This window comes from Cavia porcellus, unplaced genomic scaffold, assembly GCF_034190915.1.
Source record: "Cavia porcellus strain 051 isolate PalLab524CR breed Dunkin Hartley unplaced genomic scaffold, mCavPor4.1 scaffold_9, whole genome shotgun sequence".
In the NCBI taxonomy this organism is placed as follows: Eukaryota; Metazoa; Chordata; class Mammalia; order Rodentia; family Caviidae; genus Cavia; species Cavia porcellus.
This window is the reverse complement of record NW_026947492.1, coordinates 62215159-62229686: the sequence shown is the minus strand read 5'-3', so window position 1 is coordinate 62229686 and position 14528 is coordinate 62215159. Positions and strand designations below refer to the sequence as shown.

The following is a 14528-nucleotide window of genomic DNA, read 5'->3' as shown; positions in this document are numbered from 1 at the left end:
TGGAAAATATATCTATAATAGTAATAATAAGATTCTGGAGTTCTGTCAGTCAATGGAGGTTTTCTTAAAAACCAGGTAAAATGCAATCAATATGAAGATCATTATAATTTTTTTTTCAGTACTGGGCATTGAACCCATGGTTTTACACATTCTAAGCAAATGCTCTAACTGAGCTATTTAAGATGGTATCTTAAAACTTTTACAACAGTGTTTCACTAAGTTGTTCAGGTTGGTTTTGAACTTGTGATTCCTCCTGTCTTATCCTGGGTAGTTGGGATTACAGGTATGTGCCACTGCTCCTAAGTGCTATTTTATTAATTTTAAAGTATACAGTTTGCTGGCTTTTAGTACATTCACAAGGTTGTGAACAATTAACACTAATTCCAGAACATTTATACATCCTTTACCCCAAATGCCCTATACCTACTAGGCAGTCACTTGCCACTCCTCTTCCCAGACCCTAGCAACTATTAATCTGCTTTAGTCTTTATAGATTTGCCTGTTTTGGACATTTCATGGAAACAGAATCATAACATGTACCCGGATTCTCTTAATTTAGCAAAATGTTTTCAAGATTCACCAATGTAATAGTACTTCATTCCTTTCTATAGCAAGTAATGTTCCATTGTATGGATATACTATGTTTTAATTCAACTATTAGATGATAGAAATTTGTTCCTTTGGCATTTTCTAGCTATTATGAATAATGCTGCTATGAATACTCACATACAAGGTTTTTTTTTTTAAATTCCTGTGTGGAAATTGAGCATACAAATAAACACTTTCTTGACATACATATCTAAAAAAGAGCCAAGTGGACAAGGGGGGAAAAACAGTTTCAAATGATTGTTCAAAGAATTTTCCTGCTAAGCCACTGTAGTGGAATAGAATCTATATTTTAATGCCATATTTTTTTCTTCTCAGCAACCAACAGAACAGCCACCTATAATCTTAAGACTAACTTTACTTGGTGACTGCTGCTGTTTGCCAGTCAGGGCTTGCCAGTCCTTCAAGCCCTGAAAGAACTAATAAACTTACTTTTATAATGACTCCCAGAGATTTCTTTGTCTAATCAACCTTTCCTTTATTTTCCAGACCTAGTGGAGGACACCTTGGCCTGTTCTGGATTTTAATCCTAGACCTTTAGTATTACTCCAGAATACAACTTGCTTTGTTTTAGAAATTTGCTGCTACTTTAACTTTGACATCTGTTTTCTCTTGGGAATACAAGAAGGAATGAAAGTTTTAGACCATACATACATATGTGGGGAGAGCTATACTGGGAATTGAACATAGGGCCTACACACTGAGCTACATCCTCCGACATTTTATAATTTTTTTACTTTGAGACAGGCTCTTGTTAAGCTGCCCTGGATGGGCTCCAATTTTCAGTATTTCTGCTTTAGCTGCAGAATGTTGAGACTACAGGCATGTAGTACCATGCTCAGCTCATATAGTAAGTCTGTGTTTAACTATCTGAAGAACTGTTGGACTCTCTCAGTGTCTCACCTCCATACCAGAGACATACAAGGATTCCAGTTTCTCAACATCCTTGCTAACATCTTCAACTTTGCTAACATTTCTCCAACATGTTTGCTCTGCTATTTTGTTTTTGATGCTTTGCTTTTTAAATTATGAAAACTATTCTAACAAGTGGGATATAATATCTCATGGTAGCTTTGAGTTGCCTTTCTCTAATGACTTAATGATATTAGGCATCTTGTCATGTGCTCATTGGCCATTTATATATTTTCTTTGGATAAATGTCTATTCCAGCCCATGAGTCATGCTTTAATTGGGTTGCCTTTTGCTGTTAAGTTGTAAGTCTCTTGTATATTCTGGGTAGCATTTAAAAAAATGTTTTTGTACCGCAAATTGAACTCAGGACCTTGCACTTACCAGGCAGGTGCTTTACCACTGAGCTATATCCCTACCCTATTCTGGATAGTAGAGTCTTACGAAATATACAATTTGCAAATATTTTCTGCCATTTTGTGGATTATCTTTCCTATTTCTAGATAGTATACAAGTTCTAAATTGTGAAGCAGTTTTTTCTTTTATTGCTAGTGTTTTAGTGTTTTATATATAAGAATCACCTGTAGAGGTTTTATAGTAAATTTCTTTTGTATCTTATGTTTAGCTATTACATAAATTTTTAAATTATTTTTTATTCATTTTTGTATCTGGGATCAAACTCTTGACCTAGTGCTTGCCAGGCAGGTGCTGTGCCGCTGAACTATATCCCTGGCCATTACATTAAATTTGTAGTATAAAAAATTTTAAAGTATTGAGTAATAAAGCTCTGTAGTGCTTACACCACTAGGTGGCATCACAGAGTAATTTACACAGTGCAATACCTAATTTTTCAGGTAGTTACGTAACATCACCAGTTGAGTTGGAATAAAAATTCTTACATTAAGACATACTTTTCATGAACTTTTTAAACTTCTAACATTAAATTTCTGGTTTGGAAATGCTCTTGGTTGGTAGTTATAACCTTGTATTCTAGGAAACTACTGGAGTGTCTTATATTCAGCAATAATATAAGACTCACGGGCTCAAGAAAAGAAGGCATGCAATTAAAGGTGAATTGAATAACCACACAGTTTCTATGATTTCATTATTAATGACTGTACCTAGGCACTGTGTCAGCTGTATGGGTGTGGGTGATAGGAAGGAAGGAAGGAAGGAAGGAAGGAAGGAAGGAAGGAAAGAAGGAAAGAAAGGTAGGAAGCAAGGCAGGCAGGAAGGAAAGAAGCCAGCCAGCCTTTTTTCCTTTTTTATTAGTATACATTTGTATACACAACAAATAAATTCATCATGGGGGAATTGGCAGATATACCTACCACATCTTGATCCTTTTATCCCTTTTTATAAATTTTGTTTTTGCTTTTTGTTTTTGAAGTACAGGGGATCAACCCCAGGACCTCATGCATATAAAATACACACTGTACCTCTGAACTACATCCCAGCCCTCAAAGTCATTTTGTTACTTATCAGGATTATAACAGCAATCTCCTATGGCCCTGTACTTGGATATCTCTCTTGCCAACTAATACGCACACATCAGCTAGAAGAACGTTTCTAAATTCTATATTTTACTTATATGCTTAACATTCTTTGAGGGTTTCCATTATGTATAAACTTTTTAAAATATATCATCATGGACCATATAATTGGGACTTGGTTGTTCACTTCAGTTTCTTTGCTTATTACTTCCTATTTCCTTTCCTGATTATATTTCTCATGCAACACACACATTTTACACTAATACTCTTCCTTTGCCTCTGAGCTTTCAGACAGGTTTTTCTCTCTTGATTATCTCTGCCTTTTCTCATAATCTAGCTTACCCTTACTCATCCTAAGAACTTCACTTTTATCTACTCTGGGTACCTCTCTTGTGTTTTTGTTTCATAGCATATAATTTCATGCTTGTGATACTTGGCTACCTTTCATTTGGTTTCCTAAACCCCATGAATGAGAGATCAGTAAGAGGGTATGGCACTGGTGTGCAACAACTGTTTGTTCAACAAATAACAGACTGGATCAAAATTCACATGTTAAAGAAAAGATCAACTCATTCTGAACCCTATGGCTAAAAGTAAGTCTAATAATGCTAACACCAAGCCTAATTACATATGTAGGCCTACTTATGTAACACTCACACTTTTATACAAGATAGAGAAGTAACTAATTCACAAAACTTTGCTTTTTTTTTTTCACTTTTTTTTTTAAATCGGTACTGGGGATTGAACTCACGACTGCCTGCTTACAAGGCAGGTGTTTATGCCGCTGAGCTAAATCCCCAGGCCCCACAAAACTTTGCTTAATGAAGCAGTTTTCAAACCTCTTAATGGCATCTTATGTGGAGTCTCAAAACATGAAACACACATTAACTGCATGCCTTTTCTACTTTCTAGAAGCAGATCTTGGTCCCCTGTTCACAGAAGTGAGCTCCTCAGGCCAGCCTGGTACGCAAGGCAGAATCTCATATCCCTACTCTCTGATTCCAGCAAAGGTGGAAACTTGATCTAAATTATAAATTAGGCCATCTCTAGGCTACAAGTGAAAACATGAGTCCAAAATGGCCTAACCTGCACATCAAATGGCTATTCTCCTTACCTTCTCACTGCCCATCTGCAGTGGAAAAATAATTAAACAAAATCACAGAGAATGCAGTAACGAAAACTCTGGCAGAATGAAGATGACGAAGGGGAGCGCAGACAGGGATAGGCAGTGTCCTGGGATTGGGCTGTTTCTGAGCAAGCTCCAACTTATTCTTTCTGTGATTTAGTTACATGAGCCAATAAATTCCCATTTGTGAAATACAATATTTTGAGTTGTTACTGCTATATGTAATCAAAAGACTCTTTACTAAGAAGTAATAAGGAGTAATAATAACTTTAGCTTACTTTAGTGATGTCCAAATTGCATCTTTTGGTTGATTTATACTGAAAAAACCTTGATTTATTTGGATAATTAATTGTAAATAATAATTTAATAATTTGCCTTTCTATATTCCTAGTTCTCTTCAACTAAGCAAATCTAAAACCTTAAGGTAGAGCACTTTTATTTCAAAGTTCAATGGTCAGAACTATTTAAAGATTAACTATACATAGTAAAAGTATCAAAAATATGAATTTGATAAGGACATGTGAACATGCGTCTGAGTCTTGTTCAGCATTTAGAATTTAACTGAGCAAAGCATGAAAATGTTTTCAGAATACACTTATTTATTCAGTTGCACACAAGTGAATATGTATAAACTTCAGTTCAGAGAGACCTGTATGTACATTTCTTATTCAATAATAAATGAATTCACATATATGCTCAGAAATGGCAGAAGAAATATTCTTTTAAGTTATAAAAATATCATTTAACTTAGTAGTATAAGTTCCTTGATGATTGTCAAAGTAGAAACTCTTGGTAAGTAACTCACCCAAATATAAATTTAAAAATAGTAAACCTTTTGACTATTTGATACAAATTTTGGGGGAGGAATTTTGTAGCAGCTAAACTCAGTTATCAAAGGGGTCCTTAGCCAGTGATATATTTTAATCATCTAGCAATATTTTTAAAAAGATTTAACTTAAATGCTTTTAAACAGCCATATTCCTTCCAGTTAGCTATAGAACAAATGCTCCCTGACATATTATCTCTGTCTTCTCTCCACTATTTCTATATACTTGATATCTAAAATTGGTTAAGTTTGGGAACCAAATAGAACAAAAAGGTGGAGAGATATTCTTAAGGCAAATTCAGTAACTTAGAATTCTAGGATGGTCCATGAAACATTGGTAGGCAAGTATTTCCAGGACTTTGCTTGAAGTGGAAAATAATGATGTTAGATATTAGGGAGAAAATGTCTCTTTTCTAAGCATTTAATGCAACTTTCCCTAAAATGAGTACTTTAAACTGTGGTCTCCTTGATGTAGATTCTAGAAGGTCACAGGGTTTGTAGTCATAGCTGGAACCTCCCGAGTTTCCTTACCAGCCTAGAACAACAAATTCTTCTTAGAACAACGAGCATTTCTAACATAGCCTTTGGTAAAAGTCAAGCAAATAAACTCCAAGATGATAAATGTGAGCTGTCTCAAAATTAAATCAAGAATCTCTGCAGTCCTCCTTTGCTGATGTTATAATGCTGGCTTGCTTTTATCTTTCTCAGAAGACCCTAAGCTGTACTTGTAAGAAGAAAGTGACTTTTTACAAATCTAAAGAAATCCAAGTAAGTTCTGGGCTGTACTTGCATTACTGCAAATGTCTTCATAAGTAGCTATGTGTTTCAATTGATATAAAGTAAAATTAGAAGCACATCACCAATTTTATGTTTGTTTCTTTATTTCAAAGTTGAGTTGCTTCAGGTTCTGTGAAAAACTAAGTAAATAAGAAAATTTCCATCTCTGAACTATAAAGTAAAAAAAGATCACTGTTTTTGTAAAGCCTGCGATGTCCTCATGAGTATCTAGCAAACAAAAAAGATCAGATGTTAAGACAGGTGACCTGAGTGAGCTAAAACCACATAATACTTAAGAGATCACAATGCAAAATGTAAGCTAAATTAATTGTGAGTTAAAACCACATAAAATTTAGATCACAATCCCAATGCAGCCTAGTCCAAGAGAAAGCCTTGAACCATTATACATTTGTATAATGGCTACTAACTTACTAACATCATCACTCTGGGAAAACTGAATCTTCTTGATATTTAATTTCTTGATTTGATAGTATCAAAAGAGTAAGTTAGTTACTTGTAAAAGGTGGTTTTTAAAACAATGAAATATAAGCAAGGTTTGGTGGTGCAGGCTTATAATTCTCAGATTCTGGGAGTCTGAAGCAGGAAAGATCACAAGCTCAGGTCCAGGCTGGGCAGGTTAGCTACTTAAAGAGACCCTGACTCAAAAGAAAACTTACAAAGATGAATCCTCAATGCCATGAAAATAAGTAAATGAGTTAATTTTTTCTTCTCTTTCTTTTCTTTTTTTCTTTCTTTGTGTGTGTGTGTGTATTACTAACCATCATTTTTATTTATTTGGTTTTTCTGGTTTTTTATTTGAGACGGGGTCTTGCTGTTAGTCCAGGCTGGCCTCAGTTTCACTCATGACATTCCTCCCACCTCAGCTTCCCTAACGCTAGGATTATAGGCTTTATAGACATAAGCCACCATGCCTGGCCATTTACATTTAAATACAGTCATCTTTTAAGAGAACAGACAACAAAAACCTATACTGCAAATATTCTACAACATGTACTTCTATAGACTCAAGATTTTAAAAATCATTAAATGAGACAACCCAAGACAGAAATAACAGGAGCAAAGAAAATATAAAAAGCTTCAATTGGTCTTGTCTTTCGAACTACTGGTTAAGGTCTGATTTCACAAATTCTACATTTCCTGCCTAATGGGAATACCCAATTTGGCTGTACCTACATATATGTCCATATAACAGACAATTTCTCTTTCTTTCAAAATATTGTCTCTGTGTGTCTTCTCCCTCTCCTTCCATTTTTCCTTCCCCTCCCATTTCCTCTTTTCCTCTCTCTCCTGTACCAGTATCTGAAACAGGGATATAAGAATTTTGGAATTTTCAGTTCTCCTGCCACAAGCAAAAAGTTAAAAAAGGCAAGCAAAAAAAAAAAAAAAAAAGAATAATATTGTTATAGAAATAATGAGTGGCTCCATCACAAATCTTTATTTTATTTATATTATGTTTCCGCAAAACATGTTTTTACTACGGTTTGCTATGGGTCTTCAGACATATCAGATTTAGTCTTTTGACCTCACATGACCCACAATACAATGCACAATGTATAAAATAAAGGTAATATAATAGTTCAGCTACAAATTTTAGCATATATAGTATTTATTCAGTTTTGTACAAATGCCTGGAATGTTTTGTCTTTGTCTAATTACTATACTTCACTGGTCATGTTTCTCTACTTCTTTCTCCACAGCTTATAAGCACCCGAATAGTCCTGTGATGACAATCTTCAGTATTAAGCACCTCATACCAACTAGAGTTTAAGCAAAACAAAAACAAACAAACAAAAAGGTCAGTTTGGGCTCACGGGGCACTCCACACAACTCAAAGTAGTAATTTAGTATTATTTTTCTACCCTTTTATTCTTTAATCTCCATGTATTTTTTTTTTATATATTTTTTTTTCGTTTCCTTTTCTTTAAATAAAAAAAAAAAAAAAAAAAAAAAAAAAAAGAATCTACAATGATAATTATAGTTCCTTACACCTGGGGTTTCGAGTGGGATGTAGGGAGCGGGAGTGAGAACAAAGGCACAGGCACAGAAAGAAAAAATCCAGTTTAGCTGGTGCAAGCATACCCATGAATTCATCTGTGAAGCCAACTGTTTCTTTTTAGAAATCAAGTCATTCTTGAGTTCCAAAAGGAAAATATTCCTTACTCTGCTGAGAGACAAAACCATGACAGTTTTTGGGTAGAACAAAAATCAGAGCTATGATAAGAGAATTATCTAGACAGGTAAGATGACAGAGAAGGTAGTCTGAAGCTCAGAGAGCTTGATGCACTAAACCTAGTGCTACAAACATGTATTTCCTACAGAAACTAGCATCCCTTTTTTTTTAAGGCAGGGTCTCACTATGCAGTTCAGGCTGGCCTTGAGCTCACTTTGTAGCCCAGGCTGGTCTGCGGCTTCCAACGATTCTCCAGCCTCAGCCTCTGGAGTACTAGGATTATTACAGACATGCACTATCATGCCTGGCTAGAAACTAGCATCTCGATAGGCTCAAAACCACAAAGACAGAAGGACTTGTGGTCTTAAAAGACTTTCAGAATTACAATAGCCACACTTTGTACTAATGAAATAGATCAGTTCTTAATTACTGATATTAGTACTTATCAAGGCTAATTTACCATTTTGATCATTTTTGTTTTCCTAATAAAACAATTCAGTAGGGTTTAAAATGATCTTTGAATGACAATTTAAAGCAGACTTAAGACCATAAATATTTTCTTCAAAGCTTAAAGTCACAGAAAATTTCGTCTTTGTACAGTGGCTTCTGATCTACTAAATACATAATGTAGAGTATTTTCAAATTTTGATACAGCAGCCAAGTTGTACTTTTATGAAGCATTAAACTTTGTAAGTACGAAGTAGAAAAAAAGAGGGTGGCATTCTTCATTATAAATACTCAAAGGTCTATCCTGAAGTTAATTACATGCAAAAACTTCTGCTGTGCTAAGTAGTATTTGAATCACAAAAAAATTAGCTAAGGGTATTTAAGGAGGAAGGAAGGTCAAGAAACAGAATTCATTTCTCAGCAATAATGACAGAGATCTCTCCCTAAAAAAAATTATTACTAAATATGTTTTTTTCCAATTAGTTCATTGTAGCTGCAACAGATTGAATGCCAAGTCTCTTTTTTTTTTTTTTTTTTTTTTTGTCTTTTTCCTTTTTATCGGTCCCGGGGATCGAACTCATGATTGCCTGCTTGCAAGGCAGGCACTTATGCCGCTGAGCTAAATCTCCAGCCCCACCAAGTAATTTTTAAAGAATAGACTTAAACTTATAAAACAAAACTTAAATTTCAACTTCTTTATTCCAAAGTTTAAGGTGCCTACAATCATAAATTAATTTTCCTTAAACAGTCATAGAGGTTTATTCAGATGTTGAAAGTTGCCTATTAGTTTGCTAGATTCTGGTCTTTTCCAAAGAACTCCTTCACTTGTAGGAAACTTTTGAACGTGGCAGGTGGCTTTTGCAGTAAGCCTGTCGTAAATATCCAGAGAGCTTCTTTAAGAACATCTGTGGACTACTTATAGCCCTGCTGGCAAGATCCCCTATTGATGTGACAGTGCTACAGTTTCTACACAGAAAACAGAAGCAAACCCAAATTGAAAAGGCATTTATAATCTATACAGATGATCCTTGCTTCTCATATCATAGAAGCAGGAAAAGTTTTATCCCTCAGTAGGAAACAGCTTTACCAACACTCTTAGCCTTTTAAACTCATCTATACTAAGGTTTTAAACACTGAAGTCTACAATGATATTTAAATGGGGCTTTGGGTGTACATTTACATTTATCACAAAATCTATCACACTTCTGACACAAAACTGTCATTTTTCAAGAAGGTTCCAGAGTGCTAGAATTACAAGTGTGTGTTACCAGGCAGTTTCTCCACATGTTCACCAATGTTTATTTTCCTTTTTAATTATAGGCACTGCAGTGAAAATGATGAGCTATCTCATTAGAGTTTTTGGTTGGTACCAGGGATCAAAGTCACCATCTCGCATTTGCCAAGCAGGCACTTCACCACTGAGCTAAATGCTTGGCCCCTTCTCATTATGCTTTTGATATGTGTTTTCCTGATTTGTGTTGAGCATCTTTTCACATGCAACCAGCTGTTTAACAGTTTTTGCTTCTTAAGAAAACTAGTGACACATCCAGAACCATTTTCAGAACTCAGGTTTATTTCTAAGTTCCAAGGCATTTGTTTCACTGTGCTTTTCTTTGCTCTCCAGGACATACTATACTCTATCTTCTGAAACTGTGCATGAGTACTACACATGCGAACAACATACTGGCTTTGCGCTATCCATTAAGCCTAAATTTAACAAAACACATGAATATTTGGAAATTCTTCAGAAAAATGCTAGAGTTAAGATTTTGGTAATACAAGTTTTTTTTTAAACTCCTTTAACTGGATATTGCCTTGAGTAATCATCATCTGAATTGTGTCACCTCTTCTGTGGTGCTTTTCTTTTGATTCTTTTGAATCTTTCCTGGCCCAGTTCTTCAGGTATTTGCGATCAGTCTCATTTGGAACTTGGCAAATTGCTTAAAGTCCTTCTGTGGAGAACTTGTCGCATTCTCAGGAATGGCTTTAGAGTCAGCATGCCTGGAGGTAAGACCAGGGCCTGTGGTTGGAGCATGCAGGAGCAGAAGTGGTAGGACTGGCCAGGGGGTGGGGCAAGTCAGAGATAGACTCTTTCTAAAGTGCAAATAGTCAGTCTGTATGCAAAGTATTCACAATCTTCCTTTTGAACATATTATTTAAAGGTACTTTAAGGAAGTTATCAAAGAGGTGTACAAAGATTCGTATAAAAGAATATTCACTACTGATTTACAAAGGCAGAAAAAGAGGGTAAGAAAATTTATGCCATATATTACTATGATCAAATACTATACAATCATTAAAATATTTTAAAGTAACATTTACATTTAAAGGCAGGAATAACTCACAATGTATTTTCTGAAAAAAAGAAAAAGTACCATGTGAGTAAGATGGAACTGACTTTGAAATATGTATATGAAATATATGAACAGGAAAGGTTTGAAAAGGAAAAGCCAAAGCTACAGAAAGAGTAGCTTACTGCTACATGCTGGGGTTATTTTAGTTTTATCTTTGGTTTTTTTGTACTTTGCAAATTTTCTTTTGATACTCTGGAAATCAAACAGAAGACATATCATTTTAAATTTACAGAAAACAAAAGATACTGGCTTATTTTTATTGTTATATAATACTATGCAATGCCAGTCACTTTACTTTTACCATAGCTATAACAATGAGTAAGAGCAGCCAAAAATGGAAGAAACTATTGAAGTGTAGTTTTATTAAACCTATGAAAAGAGAAATTTTGAGAAAAAGGGAGTAATTCAATATCAAATACTGTTGGGAAGCAAAAAATAATAAAGATAAAAGGCAAAAAGAAGGTAACTACTGACACTGACAAGAATAGTTTTATTGACCTAGTGGGAGTAGAAGCTGATTTTAATTGCCTGTGTACTCAGTAGAAAGAGCGATCACCAAGTCTAGCTAAGAAGAAAGTTGATCTGTAATGATGATATTTCAAGTACTGCGTATGTATAATCAATCAGGTTTCCCAGACAATGAGCTCAGATAGCTTTTCAAGGATGTGTAACCAAAAGTTAAACAGATCACCCCTAGCACATAAAAAATTATTCCAGAACGCAGAAAGAAACAGACAGACTTTAATCAATTCCATTTTGGTAATTATCTTTTGAAAAACTCAAACTAGAAAGGGGAAATTAAAGCTCAATTTTACTTATGAAGCCAGACATAAAAATTCCAATTAAGATGTAAACAAATCTGGCAATGTATATTTTAAAAGTATATCTTGACTAAGTAGGGTTCATATTAAGAATGAAAAGAAGCTTAACATTACAAAATGTACTCATGTATTTTCCTACATGAAAAATAAAATGCATACGCCCATCCTAAAAACATAGAAACAAAAGAAAACCAACTCCCAAACCCAACAACAGTAAAATGCAACTATAATTCATGATTATTTAGAAATTATGTGAAGAGGTAACTTCCTAATCAAATTAAAAGGTAATCCCTGAATGCAAATATCACATATTTTTTAAAAATCTCCAGTTTTCCATTAAATCTGGAAAACCTGAATAAATGCGAAATGAGCTGTAAAGAGTAGTAATAAATTATTATCAGTGAATGACCATAAAGAAAAACTGAAGAGAAACTACAAATTAGACAACCTTAATGAAGGCTGTATTTTAAAATGACTCTACTGAGGTGGGGCTTCCGACATGGTAGAATGAACAGACTGTTGACCCCTCTGCCAAAAAAAAAAAAAAAAAAAGCTTACAAAACTGGATGATTGTCAAAATCTGCTGTTTTTGGCTCTAAAAATCAACCAAACTTAAAAACTTGAATAACAGTGGAAATCTGTGGTACTCTTGCCTGGGGCTGTCCACTATCTCTGTTTGGGTTTGGAAACTCTGACCAGAATAAGGCAGCCAGTAAAAACCAACCAGTTTACTGTCAGAGGATCTAACATGACTTAGAGTGGAGGATGAAATACACATCCATTAATCTTGGTGGAAGGAGCACCAGAAAAGTCAGCCACTATACTGAAGTAGGACTGTGTCCTAGTTGAGGAGGGCAACTGACCAGCAGCTGAACCAGATTTAACATAAAGATCTTGAAAATGAAAGAACTGTATGTTCTCTACACATCCCTGCCTGACAGAGAAGCTATGTGTACCTGCAGAGGAGAAATAAGAAGGTGTAACAGAAAAATCAATGGAAAACTACCTGAACTTGGAATGCATTGCTCAGCTAACAAGCACATCATCTCATCAGCAAAAGTATGAAGTTTTACTGGCTTGAGGTATTTGAGTATAACTTGTGACCAATCACTGGTTGACTGCCATGACAAGCACAGGGTGAATCACAGGAACATGGTAAATAAAGAAATAAAAACAATAAAGAAACAGAACAGAGACAGGAGTGGCTGTATGCTGCAGGTTGTATCCGACCGAATTAGTCTGAATAGGTATGAATCACTGGTTACCTAATGAAACAAAATCAGAAACAAAACTTTCAAGAAGAGAGAAAAAAGAACCCAGATATTCTATAATACAATGTCACAAATGTCTAGTTTTTACAAAAGAATGAAGTTTATAAGAAGTACAAAATCTGATTTCAAAGCTCATTGCAAACCTACTGTCCGGAAGTGTGTAATGACATGAAGACAGGCATAGAGATCAATGAGACAAAAGCTGGGGTGCAGATATAAACACCACATTAACGTTAGCTGACCTCAAAGAGCCCAGAGAAATTCAATGGGGCAAGTATTAGCTTTTCTGCAAGCAGTGCCAGCAAGATGGATACCCATGTCAAAAAAACTTAACTTAGACTTTTATTTCATATCATATTCAAAACATTACCTCAAAATCAACAATAGACCTAAATGTAAGAACTAGGACTACAAAATTTTTAGCAACAGTACAGGAGGAAGCCTCCGTGACCTTGGGAAAGGTAAAGTTTTCTTAGCTATGACACCAAAAGCAAGATCCCTAAAGGAGTTAAATTAGACTATATAAAAATTTAAAATAATTGCACCTCCCAAGATACTACTTTAAGAATTCACAGAGCTGGAAGGCATATTCTCAAATTATATATCTGAAAAAGGAACTTGTGTTTAGAACATAAACTAATAATACTTCAATAAGAAGAAATATAATCTATTTTTAAAAACAGTGGATTCAAATAGGCATTTCATCCAAATGATAAATGACCAATAAGCACCTAAAGAGAAGCTCAACATTGGTAGGAGAATGCAAATTGGGAAGCCAGGTATGGTGATACGCACCTTATTCCCAGCTCCTCAGCAGGCCTGAGACAAAAGGAACACAAGTTCAAGATGTGCCCGGGCAATTCAGGAGATTACCTCTCAAAATAAAGTAAAAAGTACTGGAAATGTAGCTCAGAGTTTCCAGGTTAGTTCTTTCCAAATAACAAACACACACTGTAATGAGTTACCACAGCATGAATGACTATGGCATAAAAAACACAAACAACAAGTGCTAAGCTGCAGTAACATGAAAAAGGTTGTCAGTTTCTCAAAAACACGACTCAGCAATTCTATTTCATCTTTCATAGGAAATGAAAACGTTTGTGTACACAGAGATTTACATATGAATATTTAAAGCAAATTATAATGGCCAAAATCCAGAAAAAAATCCAAATGTTTACCAACTGATAAACAAAAATGTGATAATCTCCACATAGGAGGGTACTATTTACCAATTAAAGGGATGAACTGCTGCTATATTTTACAATATAGATGAAGTGCAAAAATAATAACTGAAAAAAGCCAGACACAAAAGATCACAAATTATGATTCCATTTATATAAAATAAACCTATCAAGATAGAAAACAGACTGGTGGCTACCTAGGGTTGAAGATGAGGGCAGGGAACAGCTATATACAGGAATGAGGAAACCTTTAAGAGTGGTAGAAATTTTTTAAAAACTTAATTGTAATGATGGTTTGGGGACTAAAACTTTTTTTTGACAACCTTGGATTATATACTCATAATTCATAAATTTTATGGTATGAAAATTAAGAAAGCTGCTTTTAAAAAGACTAGTAAACTTTCATAATTATCAGGTTTTTATTCAATATCAAAGTTATTTTTAAGGAAAAATAATATAACACAAACAATATAGAAAAAAGATATTCTACACCATAGTGGGAAAAATTTTAAATATTAACTGAAGG

General features: G+C 34.6%; 1 protein-coding gene and 1 pseudogene across 3 annotated transcripts in view; both read right to left on the bottom strand.

Moving 5' to 3' along the window:
- The window catches only part of Fchsd2 (FCH and double SH3 domains 2), a 268069-nt gene that overhangs the window by 80861 nt on the left and 172680 nt on the right, over positions 1-14528 (bottom strand). The gene's annotated exons all lie outside the window — the stretch shown is intronic.
- Positions 9931-10796, bottom strand: LOC134477701 (LYR motif-containing protein 2-like; annotated as a pseudogene).